The 14,507-nt window shown below is 36.7% G+C and overlaps 1 protein-coding gene across 2 annotated transcripts in view; it reads right to left on the bottom strand.

Annotated features, from left to right (window-relative positions):
• Nucleotides 1-14,507, bottom strand: part of FGF14 (fibroblast growth factor 14) — a 617,422-nt gene that overhangs the window by 237,715 nt on the left and 365,200 nt on the right. The window lies entirely within an intron of this gene.

The raw sequence follows: 14,507 nt of genomic DNA, 5'->3' as shown, positions 1-14,507 counted from the left end.
TCTGAGAAAATCATAATGTAAAACTTGTACAATGCAATTGGCGATGACATTTTTAAAGAACTTTGAGTTCAATTGAATAGTTTCTAGATTAAGGTGACTACATGGGCATAATAACACTGATTGGTTCCTGGGTCACACATAGAAAATTTTCTAATCTAACATACAATATACTTTAAAAAAAATGTCATTCCCACCCTCACAATAAGAAAAAGTTGAAGAAACTGATAATCAACAACCCTTCATAGATTCATCCAAGAATTGAGATCACAAGGCAAACTGCTTCCCTGAGAACTGGACAAAACAGGTGTGTACAGAGAATCATATATTTTGAGAAGCAGAAGCCCAGGACCAGAAGTCCATAGATGGGGCCAGTATGGATAGGAACACTTAAACTGTAGTTGATGAATTGCTGGAGGCTCTGTGTGGACTAGTGTCAGACTTAAACACTCTAGGAAGTAGGGGACATAATTTCCTGAGTTTTACCTCCAGAAGTTGCACCTGGTTCTCAGAGAAAGAGAATTCACTTGGACTTTAAGGAGTTACAGGGGAAGTAACAATTCTGAAATATATCCAGAACTCTCTGTGTTCCTTTACAATGTCTGCCCTCAAAGTAAATTATTTTACCAGAGGCTAACCAATTTTGGTTTTACCAAATAACCCAAGTGGAGAAAGGGAAATACCCAACTCCTGTCCCTTCAACCCTTCCCGTGTCACCTATGTGGGAAGGGGAGTTGAAAAGTACTTATAAAGATGATAATCCAGGGGAACAGGTTCACTAAACACAAAGTTCTAACCATAAGACTGTATAGAATGCTTCTCCTCCCTCTATACCTTACCACCACATTAATAGGGCTCCTACATAGAAAGAAGGGATTAAAGCTGAAAGAACCACAACCTACATAAGAAGAAGTCTCTAGGGAAGTGCAATGACATCAGGGGAAAGAGGACAGTAGAAGAAAAGTTAATCCCTGACACCATAGCTATAGCAAAAAGGACACACAGCCTAAATCCTAGGCAGATAAATAGAAAAACCCACACCAAAGGGCCCTCTAATTCAGTTCCTTCCACTTGATGCATCATGTCTGGTTTCAACAAAAAATTACAAAGCATGCTAAAAGGCAGTCTGAAGAGACAAAGCATCAGAATAAGACTCAGATGTGGCAGAGAATTTTAAATGACCAGATGGCACACCTGGGTGGCTCAGTTGGTTGAGCATCTGACCCTTGATTTTGATTTTTTTTAATTTTTTTTAACGTTTATTTATTTTTGAGACAGAGAGAGACATAGCATGAATGGGGGAGGGTCAGAGAGGGGGAGACACAGAATCTGAAACAGGCTCCAGGCTCTGAGGTGTCAGCACAGAGCCCGACAAGGGGCTCGAACTCACGGACTGTGAGATCATGACCTGAGCCGAAGTTGGCCGCTCAACTGACTGAGCCACCCAGGCGCCCCCTGACCCTTGATTTTGGCTGAGGTCACAGTCCCAGGGTGGTAGGATTGAGCCCTGTATTGAGCTGCAGACTCACCATGGAACCTGCTGAAGACTCTCTCTCTCCCTCTGCCCCTATCCCCACTCATGCTCTCTCTTTCTCTCTCAAAATAAATAAATACATAAAATAGAATGACCAGAAGAGAAATTTAAAATATCTGATTAATATGCAGGGCATCTGTGTGGCTCAGTCAGTTAAGCACCTGATTCTTGATCTCAGCTCAGGTCATTGTCTAACGATTTGTGAGTCCAAGCCCCATATTGGGCTCTGTGATGATGGCATGGAGCCTGCTTGAGATTCTGTCTCTCCTTCTCTCTGCCCCTGTCTTCCTTGTGCACTCTCTCTCTCTCTCTCTCTCAAAATAAATAAATAAACATCAAAAAATTTTTTAAAAATGCATTAACTATAAATGTATATTACAAACTGTGGGCAACCACAAACATTTGTAAAACAAAAGTCTAATTGATAATCAAAGAGAAGAGAGAAGCTGGGATCATATACAATGCTCAGTTAAAACCTGAGAAGGCAGTAAGAGTCAAAGAAGAAAAAAGATAAAGAAAAGAAAATCTCTGAAAGAAATGTTTGGAACAGTTGGGGAAATATGAGTATGGGCTGGGTATTGTTTTATGCCATTTCTTACATGTGATATGGTATTGTGGTTACATGGGAATGAGGTCTTATTCTGAGAAGATGCACAGTGATGTATTTAGAAATGAAATGCCATCATGATGTCTGAAACTCACTCTCAAACAACTCACAAGTGTGTGTGTGTGTTTATACACAAAGAAAGAGATAAAGAAAAAGAGAAAATTCTGATAATTATTGAATATAGGTAATGGTTAGGAGTAGTTCCTTCAACTTTCCTTTGTATTCAAAATGACTAAAAATCATTTAATAAATTAAAAAATGAATGAAGGAAATAATACCAATATATACCTCTTGTTTTTGTTCTAGGGTTGGCTGTACAGCAAAGATCTTGATAAAAATCTACATTTTAACTTTTATGATATCCTTGAAGAATCTAAGGCAGAGAGAATTTATTGTTAGTGAGCTTGATGAATTCTGTTCTTTAAATTTACAAATAACAAGATCTTTTGTGTGTGATGCTGTGGCTCATTTTTACTCTTAATTTCCAGAGAAATTGGTTTGGGCCACAAGAGATTATCAAATCATTAGCTACAGGTCACTTAAGCCCATAAATCACAAGTTGTGCAATTTTTATTTTACTTCCTAAGTAATATAATATAATTGTATAATGAGAAGTAATCTGAGGTTTATAGGAACTGCAGGAAATAAAATTAGTAGCATGTGAAATTAAAAATGAGCTAATAAACATATTTTGCTAAATTTACAATTATATCATGCTACTCCTCATGGAAAAACTTAGTGCCTCCTGAGTCAATTGCCTAGTTATTTGAAAGATGCTTTGCAATTCTATAGTACATTCTCACCATGATTAAAAGACCAGTAACAGCACCATTATGAATTGTTGTGTAATTAGGCATGACACATTAATATATGGCTAATACAACTACAAGACCATTATAAACAACTATCTTTCTCCTTTAAATTCTTTGTACTAGTATCTTAACCACAAGATGAAAAATAATCATAGCAATTTGAAGAGAACATCTGCTAGTTAAAGGAACATAATATCTGTTATCAACTGTCATGTATAAGTGGTCAAAAAATCTGAAGGGCGGTAATTTTCTAAAAAATGCATTGAAAGCTTCATTTAGTTTTTTGCTTTTCCATCATTTTTGAAAGAAATTCATTGCATGCATGTTTTGTGTATATGCTATTCAATATAAAATGGATATGTGAGGAATTTCTCTAAGCAGCATGACCCTAAACCAAGAAGAATCATATTTTAAGAGAAATAAAAAAGTTCTTGGTAAATAGAACTTCAGAAATATGAACGTAATGTTCAGGAAAAAGAAAATTGTTTTCCAGCCTCAGTGGAATAAAAGTGTGGCAGTACATCAAATATTCTGCTACAGGAAGAGCTAAATCATGTTTTTATTTTATAACATATAGCACACCAACTTCTAATACTTAATTAAATTCAAGTTAACAAGTACTTACATGTGTAACACTATGCTAAGATTTGGAGTGATAGAAAAATGACTAGAACTAGTTGTTCACTCTAAAATAAGTCATAATGTAATTAGGATAACATATAAATCAACACCGAACTGTACTACAAAACTAAATACTAAATAGAAGAAAAACCAACTTGCCTCAGTAGAACAGAGAATACCCTCTTTTAGTTGGGAAATCAGGGAATCCTGCATGGAGGAGCTGGCATTTGAAACATACCCTGAATTTAAAAAGGAATTTTGAAAACTGGGTGAGAAAAGGATGGCTTATTTGGGTTTTGAACTGGTATAAGTTGTAGAACAGATGGGAAATGAGAGTGAAAATTAGTTTGAGGCCAATTATAGAAGGTCTTGACTTTGGGGGTGAAAAGATTGGACCTCAGCATTGTGTCAATGGAGAAACTTTCTGAAGAGGATTGTGACTAACACCCATGTTTTTGGACTCCAACTGTAGTGGGTGATGAGCTGGAGTGGACAGAGACTGGAGGCAGGGACATGAGTTAGGGGGCTATTAGAACAACACAGGTGAAAATGATGAGAGAAAAAAGAGAGGACATAGTCACAGAAACATCCAGGGGATACAGCTGATGAACTTGGGTGTCAGACTGGAGGGGAAAAGAGAAAGAAAAGAAACAAGATCAAAGATAACTCAGGGTTTTGGTGTGATGGAACTCTTGCCCTGAAATGGAACACAGAGATCTGAGAATAGAGAACTGGGCTTTATGAATTCATGCTACAGCCAGCAGCCACCCCCCCAAATCCAGTTTGCAAATACCTTAGGGATCAGCCGCTAGTAAATAAAAGGCACTCCTGATGCTCTACACTGTCTCTTCCTGGGTTTCTTTTGTTCTTATTTCCAAAATTATGAGTGTCCCCCCCCACCAAAAAAAGCTGTTTTTACAAAATAACTGTTGCATGGGTCTATCTTTTCCACCTTGCAAACACAGACCTACCTACAGAACCCACCAGCATCTAATTGCAAAACAATGCAGGAAGAGCCTGATGCTTCCAGGCCTTTGTATCTGCAGTGCCCTCTGCCAGGGACACCAGCAGGACTGAAGGGTTGACATGGGGCATCTGTAAGCCAGCTGAATCAGCAGTCATCCCCCACCCCAGCCACTCTGCATCCTCTGACCCAGCTTCACAGAGCCTGATAGGACCTCACAGCACTGGTCTTGACACTATATGCTACTAAACATGGATGTATTTGATCTGCGTTTGTTGCCTGTTTTCCCCCAATAGGAAAAAAAAATAAGAAGAAAAAAACACCCCTGCTCTATGAGTGTAGGGCCTTTGGTTTGGCCCACAACTGTATCATCTTCTAGAATGGGGCCCGCTATGCAGTAGGTCCCAAATAGAAATTAATTGAAGAAATGTTGCTTTTATTATGGTCTTGGAGCTATCAGACCTCCTAGTATCAAGAGTCCTCAAGATGATTAATTACCACTTGTGCAAGTCTCAATCACCTGCACATATCATAAGGCAGCTATGTTCTTTTTTATTTACTCAATTTAAATACAATTATGTTGCATGCATAATACTATTTTTCTCCCAGAGACTGCCAATTTGACAGTTTCTTGGCATTACAACAGTGGCTTTCAGACCTGAGCGTGCTTCATGGTCCCAGTCCTAGAGATTGTGATTAAGTGGGTCTGGGATGGGTCCAACAAGCTCCCAAGGGATGTTGATGTTGCTGGCTGGGGGACCACTCTTTAACAACCACTGCCATTACCAACTGTAACATAATTTCAACAGAAGCAAAGTCTGGGAGTTGAGATGTTTCAGTATTTTGGGAATGGAAGAGTGGGTCACAAAGGGGAAGAGATCACTGCTCCCCTGTTTGCAAGGCTTGCAGCTTTCTAACCTACTTTAAAAATACCTCGAAAGCCTTTTAGTTTTCCTAACTGGATTAAAATGTTACACTCCATTTCATTCAATTGCATTACACTGCTCAAAAGAACTAAATTCACATTAAAAAGCATTGAGGGTGTAGCAGAAACTAATGAAAGTCATTGTTAGAAGGAGAATGCCCCATATGACTTCTAGTTACTATCAAGACAAGAAGGACAACATCAAAGACTGTCAGATGTCCTGATGCAATTATGCCTTGGGATTTAATGTCATCTCTTGGGCCCTTGTTGATTTCTGACCTAGGACCATACAGATTTTCATAATTGATGACCAGTATAAATAGAAAAATCACATTATTTATCACAGAAACCAGGGCACTTTGGAGAAAATAGTGAGCTATTAATTTCACTGGGTTCATAGCTATCAAACAGGACTATGGCAGGGGATACAATCATCCTAAATACAAAAGGAAATTATACTAGAGGAAAATTGGATCATAAAAATTCATTTGTTGTTTACTGGTTGGTTTTTGTTTTATCATTCTGAAGGATTTTTGAAATTCACTTACAACTGCTGTGTAAGACTTTCAGAAACTCTTCTCCTCCACCCTCACACACTGCAAATCTTCAGACATGCATAAAAGTTGGACCATCCCATTGCCATATGCATATGATCATGGTGCAACAGAAAGAACTTTGGAGTAAAGTAAAACATAGTTTACATCCCAGCTCTGTCGTATGGCCTTGAACCTCTCTCCACCAGGGTTTAAATGATGGACAATGATACCTACCCCACAGAATTACTTATGTCAACAAGCATGAATCACCTAGATTCATGGCTGTTTATACATCATGCTTAGCAAACATTCATTTCTTTTTTTTTCCCCAAGATGTACATAAGGCAAAATTTAATCTCACTATCCTAAGAGATGCATATAATTTCTTAACTCCAGGGTGACATTTCAACTGTGCATCTGAGGATATCTGAGCACAAGGGATAGGACGGGGTGAGGTAGATAGAGGCATAATTTAGAAAGTAGCAAATGAGAAAACCTCAACTTTGTTATCTAATCATCTGCAGTATTTATTTTCTAATTTGAGATTTTATTAATGGAGAATATAAGTTTTTAAAAATCAAAACCCATTTTTTATTGAAGTATAATTAGCATACAATATTATATTAGTTTCAGGTATGCAACAACTGAGTTTCTGGATATGTTTCATAAACATTTAGAGGCCAAGGAGCCACAGTGTGATAAGCAGGTCACCTACAGTATCATTAACATAAGCTGGTTCTGATTTTTATATCTTCTCTATTCCATTATCATCTTGCCATTCTCTAAAATCACCAAACTAATGTTCAAAGTGGATTCTTTTGGTAGAAACACCTGCCTGCCAAAGATGGGGGTTGAGAGGACAGCAGAATTCATTAATGGGTGGGGTTTTGTAATTTTTATCCTCATTCCAGGACCTTCGCCTCAAGTTTCATATCTCTGGGCTTCCATAAGAATTCCAAATATTCTTTATGCATTATCCTCAGTCACATAGAATTTTAAAAGGCCAGAACTGAAAGCATCTAACAGGTAAACTAACCCAAGATTCTAATTTTATAGATAAAGAAAACCAGTCCAGAGATGTACAGTCCCTTATCCAAAGTCATATAGATGATGAGTAAAGTGCCAGGCTTGGAAGCCCATATCTGGTTCTTTTCAGTGGCTCACACTCCCTCTCTACCTTAGCCATTAAAGACCAACTCAGAAGGGCTCTCTCCGTGGGTCACTCAAATGGGTCCTTGGATTTCATGAAAGTCTCTCTTAAATGACCTAGACTTCCAACAATAAGAAATGTGCTAACTAAATCATGTAAACCTATATGCTGAACCAGTTTACACACAAAAAATTATATTCTACACTATTTCACAGCATGTGAAGACATTTATGATATATTGTTTAAGAACATTACAAAAGGCAGTTAGTTATGTTATGATTCAAATATTTGTAAACATAAGAGAGGAAGTATGATAGGTTACACACAAAAATACTAACAACCATTAATTCTAGATGTTCATATTGCAGGTAAATTTGTAGTTTGCTATGATTTCCATATGTTTTTCAAAAGTATGTATTATTTTTGTAACTATAAGGGAGGAAATAACAACTGGATGGCAAGTAAATACATCTTCAAGTAAATATTCTGAGGCTTTATTGATCCTTTGTTATTGGCTTTCTCCCTTTTTCCTTGACCCTGATCTCTCCTCAGATTTTCATCCCTGAGACCTCTTATAACTGCTTTCCATATTTCTGAATACAAATGCTTATACCAACCTTCAGTTTAGCTATATACTACACTTGTAATCTCAGAGGAGCACAGCGCTCCATCATGTATTCTTATAATCTGACTATGCTAGGACATTTCAATGGAAATGTCCCGGAATAAAGTGAAACTATGAGTGAGAAGCTAGGGCTGAAGATGAAGACTGGAAGGTCACCTATATGCAGAGAAGAAGAAGTCAAGAGAGAAAAGCCAAGGAATTCCTTAGAAGGCTAAGAGACTAGAACAGATATTCAAGGCTGGACTTTAGGGAGAGAGACACCATTGGGGTTGAGATGAAGAATTAAATCAGGAAACAAAGAGAAAAACAGCAAAAAGTGTTCTTATGGAAACCAAGAAGAAAGATGAACAGTACTGAAAACTGTTTATTTACATATAGTGGCAGAATAGGGACAATTAAAAATTAATTTGAAAACATTTAAAAGGAATGATGGCCCAAACATTGTTTTGATCATTTAAGAACATAAAAAAAAACTCCAAAGAAAATAAAACACTGAAAAAATTCTTTATGTTGTCTTTTATGATTAGAAATGAGGAACATTACCCTAAACATAATACCTGATTCCAGAAACCAGAAAAAGGATAAAATCCAGGAAAGAAATTCTGTCTGTCATGGGTGCTCATCAAGGAAGCCTTATGACAGGAAAACCAGCAAGCATTAGGCTTGGAGATTCTACTGACAAACATTTCATTTTAAAGGAGAGTCTTAAGGGTAATAGGAGACTATGGAAATACAATGCTAAGCTAAGAACATTCATATTTTGAGATCATGGACCACAATGACATCAAAGATGTCATAACCAAGTGGCTGCTTTTCGGTGCAAAAAAAGTTGGCTTGTTGTTGTTGTTGTTAATGTGGGCATAGGAACAATTGGAAGCATGGTTACTATTAGAACCTGGAAAACACTCTAGCACTAAGAAACACCTGAAGGAGAAATGCATGACCTTTCCTGTGCCAGCTCTCTTTCTTCTGATTTCAAAAATGGTAACCTCTAGCTGAGACCAATGGATTTGTCAAACGTTTCTAATGCCCACTTGTAGGGGCAAAATAGACATTAAACTCAACAAAGAAACTGAAGTCACCATCCTGTTAATGATCATAGTGGAGTACAGAGCTCAGCCCTTCAATTCACTGTCTGGTGTTTTTGTTGTCCCCTCTGCTTCACTGTTCCTCTCCTAGAGAGGTAAACTGTGTGTTACCCCACTGACAGAAAACCACCAAGTTGAATCAAGCAGCATGAGTCTCAGATCTCATCAGGGGATTTGGAGCCCCTACTTCTGCATTGACTGGCATTATTCGAGCAAAGGTGTATATGTAACATATTTGCTCATCAGGTTGGGAGGTAAGGCATCCAGTGCCTTCAGCAAGGGGAAAAGGAATTCCGTATAGGCTTATACTTGAAAAGGAACTACATCTATTCCAGACATTTCCTATGAGTCTGGTTATGTTTGGGGAAAGAAAAGAGATGAGTCACTTTAGAATGTTATGTTTATGTGATTCAACACAGGAGTAAAAAAAGTTGCTTCATCAGGTCAGATGTGAATACATCAAGTTTGCTAATGTATAGACTAAGTCCGGGCATAAACAGATGTTTGACCTGGAACCTCCTTTTGGAAGTAGTGAGCCTTTGGTCAAAGCACACCCTAATCTCTATCTGAAGGCCTGTCAACTACAGCAGTGTTCTCCCTCCTTGACAAAGTATCTATCTGTGTTCATGGCCCTTCCAGGCATTGATCTGCCTTTGGAGAAACAAGCATTTATGTAGAAGCATCAATTCCTTTCCAGAGAAGATACTGCATTAGAACGTCAGGCAATGAATGATGTTTTGGTATTTTGGACATTTGATTTCATTTATTCCTGGGATTTATTCTAAGGAAGCAATCCAAAATTAAATGCAAATGGTGCTCGTTTTGCTTTACAATCTATTTTCCACGGAGAGGACTTCTTTTTAGTTCTTATATCCATTTAGGGACTCTGTTATAAAAATCTCCACATAGATACATAATCAAATGCAAATAAGCCTAAGAAATGATGATTTTGCTTTTGAATTACAGCGTTCTCTATGCAAATAGTAGCATTTAAACTCACACAGAGCTTTCTCTGTTCAATGCTGACACCATACAAAATACCTTAATGTGGCCTCGGCTTCAAGATTTCTTTCTTTTCATCTTTTTCTTTACACACAACAGGAACAATATCAGCCTGCTGATCTTTCCAATATGCTATGTGTGTTTTTTCTGATTGGTTTTTGAAGGGCCGTGCACATCAGCATATGCTCTATCCTGGTGACGTGGCTAATGACAATATTTACAAAGATGATTCCTAAATAAGAGTTCTAAAGCCCGCTGAAAAAAGACATTAGGTGGCACACATTCAATGGCTTCTCATTACTAACCAAACTTGAAAAAATTTTATGATGTGAATTAATCTTAAAAACTAACTTGTAAAATGTGTTATGCAGATATCACATACGAGATAAATGTCAATCTTTCCTGACAGATTATTCCTGCTATAACTTGTATGTAATCAATTTGGAGAAATGAACCAACTTCTAGCTCTCTCAAAGTTTTAGGTAAAACCTTTGCATACTAAAGCCACCATTATAATCACCTAGAAAATAAATGATAGCGTGTTCCTGGACTTGCCATTCTATTAAGTAGGTGCTGTGTTGTATTTGTAATAATTACAACAACCACTCTTGTTTATTTATAAAATACGAATCAGCTAAAATGTGCTTCTCCGATTGTCCATCTACCCTCCATTACTGAAATCCAATGAGTAAGTAAAAGGTACATGTACTTAGTGCTAAGAGGGGTTTGAGAAATGAATGAGGCATATTCTATCGACAGAACTGGGGACAATGCAATGAGAAACGCTAAAGAACGGGCACACATGAGCTCTCTGCACTGTCTCTGCAACTTTTGGGTAAAACTGAACTTATTCTTAAATAAGAAGTTTATTAAAAAACATCTTACTGGGGAGGGGCACCTGGGTGGCTCAGTTGGTTGAGCGTCTGATCTTTGGTTTTGGCTCAGGTCATGATCTCACGTTTCATGGGTTCGAGTCCCACATCAGGCTTCACACTGATAGTGTGGAGCCTGCTTGGGAGTCTCTCTCTCTCTCTTTCTCTCTCTCTCTCTCTCTCTCTCTCTCTCTCTCTTTCTCTCTCTCTCTCTACCTCTCCCCTGCTTTCCCTCTCTTTCAAAATAAGTAAATAAACTTAAAAAAAAACTAATTGGTCAAATAAAATACTGATTTTACCACTCCCTGAAAGTAGAGCATTCCTATGAAACATTTTGTAAGCCAAAGTCGTGTGAAGCGAAGAAGCAATTACCATTTTGGAAAAGCAAAAATCCTCTTTGGATTTCTTCTGGTTAACCAAGACCAGTACCAGTGTAGGTCTTTCATAAAAGCAAAGTGGCCTAATGTGAACTTTCGAAAAGAAAATTATTACATGCAGTTATAACGAGTTAGGATATAAAGACCGATGAGGAAGTAAATAGAAGGTGGCTGTATTTCACTGATTAATCAAGAACATCAGCAGTGAGTGATTTGTATTGTTAGATTATTTTATTACTAGATTTTAATGATAACTTTTTATTTAACAATAAGTTCAGGTTTACAGAAAAGTTTCAAAACTTCACCACGTGAGGGCATCTATTTTTAATCCATTATAATTACGCCGTGAAACTCTGATAGAAAAACGATTTTATAAATACCACAAGTTGTTATAAAAATCTGATAGGAAATTCTCCACCTTTTATAAAAGGTGGTTCCCCCTTATCCTACCTAAGTGCAGAAACAAACCAACCAAAAGTAACCAAGTTGAATTTTGCAATTTATAGGCCTTTTGATATCTGATATCAGGCCAAATAAACAACCAAAAACCTTGGAAAATACCAAGGTCTGAAATATGAGTCACAAAATCGTACTTCTGAGAGGTGGACAAATACCATTAGGTTAAATAGAAATTAAATTCCTAAAAAACTTAGGATATGACACTTAAAGAGTTTTTAACTGATATCCCCAGTGCAGTTATTTCAGCTAGCAAAACTGTGTGAATTTGTTTTAGAGGAAATAAAAAACAGAAAAGGAAGAAGGGCTCTCATGAATAATGATGAACTCAGGTTTCACTCTCTCTGAATCCCAAAATGGCGAAAACTGGTTAAAATGCACAGGGTCCAGTGTATGTGTTCAAGTACCTCTGAGGCAAATGTGCCCACTGATCCAAGAGTCATGAATGTGTTTATAACACAATATAGATGTAAGAAATGGGATGAAGATAAGGGCGGGCCAACTGCAAAACTGTGAGCATGTTTCTGAACTGGAAGTGAGTGAACAATAAGGCACCTATCACAGCTGGATGGGGAGAGGTGAGTCCCATCACTACTCTAATGTTATCCAACAGATAGGGACATTCAATGACTCAGTGAATCTATTTCTTTATCTGTCAAACAGGGTTGATCAAACTCTTCCCGTCAATCAAGCTGTGCAGCAGTGAAATGCCAAAGAGTTCACCTCTGTGAGGGTGTGGGGGGCACACCCTACAGAGATAGGACGTTGGAAAATGCCTATGATTTTGTGATTCTTTTCATAATAACAACAGGTGGTTATTGATCTTTTACTCTGTATTGTTATATTCCAAGGACGTGATCCTCCTGGTGATGTACCTAAGTTAATGTAATACTGAGAGAGCTATAATGAGATCCTATTGTACTTCTAAGACATCTTGTTATCTGTTAGAATAAACTGGGGCAGAAGAAGAAAGAAGTGAGAGAAGCAGGATATAAAGTGATGATGAGCCTTGGATCCCACTGAGGGTCAAGTTAGAGAGGAGACCAGACTATAGACCACAAGTGAGTCATCCTATCTCACTGCATCTGTGCTTGTAATTTATGTGAAAATTACCACAAAAATAAAGAAATCAATTGTATAGAAGTTTAGACATCCTCTAATTCTGTCTTATGAGACAATATTTTCATGATCACCAATAGAAAATTACAAGAAAATTGTATTACCAATTATCATCTAATTGGTAGTAATTGGTTCGTGCTGGGTATATACCAGCTCCTGGGGACTCTAGTGAAAATCAGTTAAAGCTATGGAATGGTCTTCTGATCTATTTCTCTTGAAAACATGTTGATCCATTCTTCACTGCCCACAGTTTCTGAACTTCTTCTTATTTCTCAAGTTAGGGTAGGGCTCTCTAAATCATTCTATCATTATTAAAATCATTTCTGTGAATGTCCATTTAATGAACAGACTTCAGTGCTTAATGGTGCTATTTATGCACTTCCTAAGGTATTTTTTAATTTTATTTTGCCATTAAAGAAGTCTTACCATTAATCAATACATATTTTAGGAAAGGGGTAATAGAAAGACCTGCCATATTACACTGGGAAAATACAACAATGCTGATGACGCTTAATCATGTAAATGTCCTATTGCCTTTAGGTCACATACTAGGACAACAGACTGCCTTTAAGTAGCAAGACGATTGGTATATTTCTCAGTCCTTTCCATATGATGGATGATTCAATTGCTCTGTTGACCAAAGAAAGTATGTATCTGGATACATAGTAAGTATGTATCTGGATGTAAATGTTAGTGTTTGGTAGAATGTGGACAAATGTTCTCTTGAACTTGTTATGGGAACTCACCTATATAACATAATTTAAACACGTGTTCAGTAGGGAGATTTGAGACCAGTGAAACTGATATGCAACATCACAACCTAATTCATTTATGGAATTAGGTGGAAAAGATTGAGAGTCATTTGTCAGTTATCTCTGGTCTAGGACTTAATTTTATAAATTCTAGATCTATATTATATCATCAATGAGTATCAGATATATCCACCCTGATTTACAGAAAAGTAATTGAAAATTTAGACAAATTTGAATAGTTATTGGTTCTGAGGGTAAAACTACAAAAAAAAAAGTCCTCCCTTAATAAAAAAAAAAAACCCTCCCTTAATACAAATGCCATATGTGTTCTTTGAAATAAAAATGGAAAGGAAAAAAAATGGAAAGGAAAGTTTAATGAGAAAGAAACCATAGTTCCACATATATTACATTTTTAACACCTGATATATTCTTTCATACCCTTACCACATATAGTTGCATTTGTATTAATAAGATCATATTGAATATTATATGCTAACTCCCCTTTAATAATATATTGTAGGTATCTTTCCATGTAAAAGACTCAGCTAGCTAGCTAGTTAGCTAGCTAAATAGATAGACAGATGATAGATAGATAGATAGATAGATAGATAGATAGATAGATGATAGATAGACAGATAGATACAACATCATTTTTTGTTGGCTAAATAGCATACTATTCTATTGGTTAATTTTCTAACCAATTTCCTTTTGTCAATTGAAGTTTATTCTTTGAGTTTAATGTTCATGAGTTTGTGGTTTCATTGGGCATTGCAGTAAACATTTGTACTTATAACTGTATACATGTTTCAAGTTATTTCTTTAGGATATGATTTAGAAATATACTTTGGTCAAAATAGATGTTCTTTTAAATATTTTTATAGAGACCTTCAAAATTTTCCACCAATTTTACACATATATTATTAGGATAAGAGCTTTAAAAATGAGTTATATCTTGCTTTAACATTCTGATGCATTAATAATTTTAATAAAAGATTCAACTTATTTATAATTAAGTGTACTGTAGACTGATAATCAGATTCCTAAGGGGAGTGATCTAAACAAATAAGTAC

This window comes from Herpailurus yagouaroundi, unplaced genomic scaffold (assembly GCF_014898765.1).
Source record: "Herpailurus yagouaroundi ecotype Mexico unplaced genomic scaffold, PumYag 164, whole genome shotgun sequence".
In the NCBI taxonomy this organism is placed as follows: domain Eukaryota; kingdom Metazoa; phylum Chordata; class Mammalia; order Carnivora; family Felidae; genus Herpailurus; species Herpailurus yagouaroundi.
This window is presented reverse-complemented; position numbering and strand designations above follow the sequence as displayed.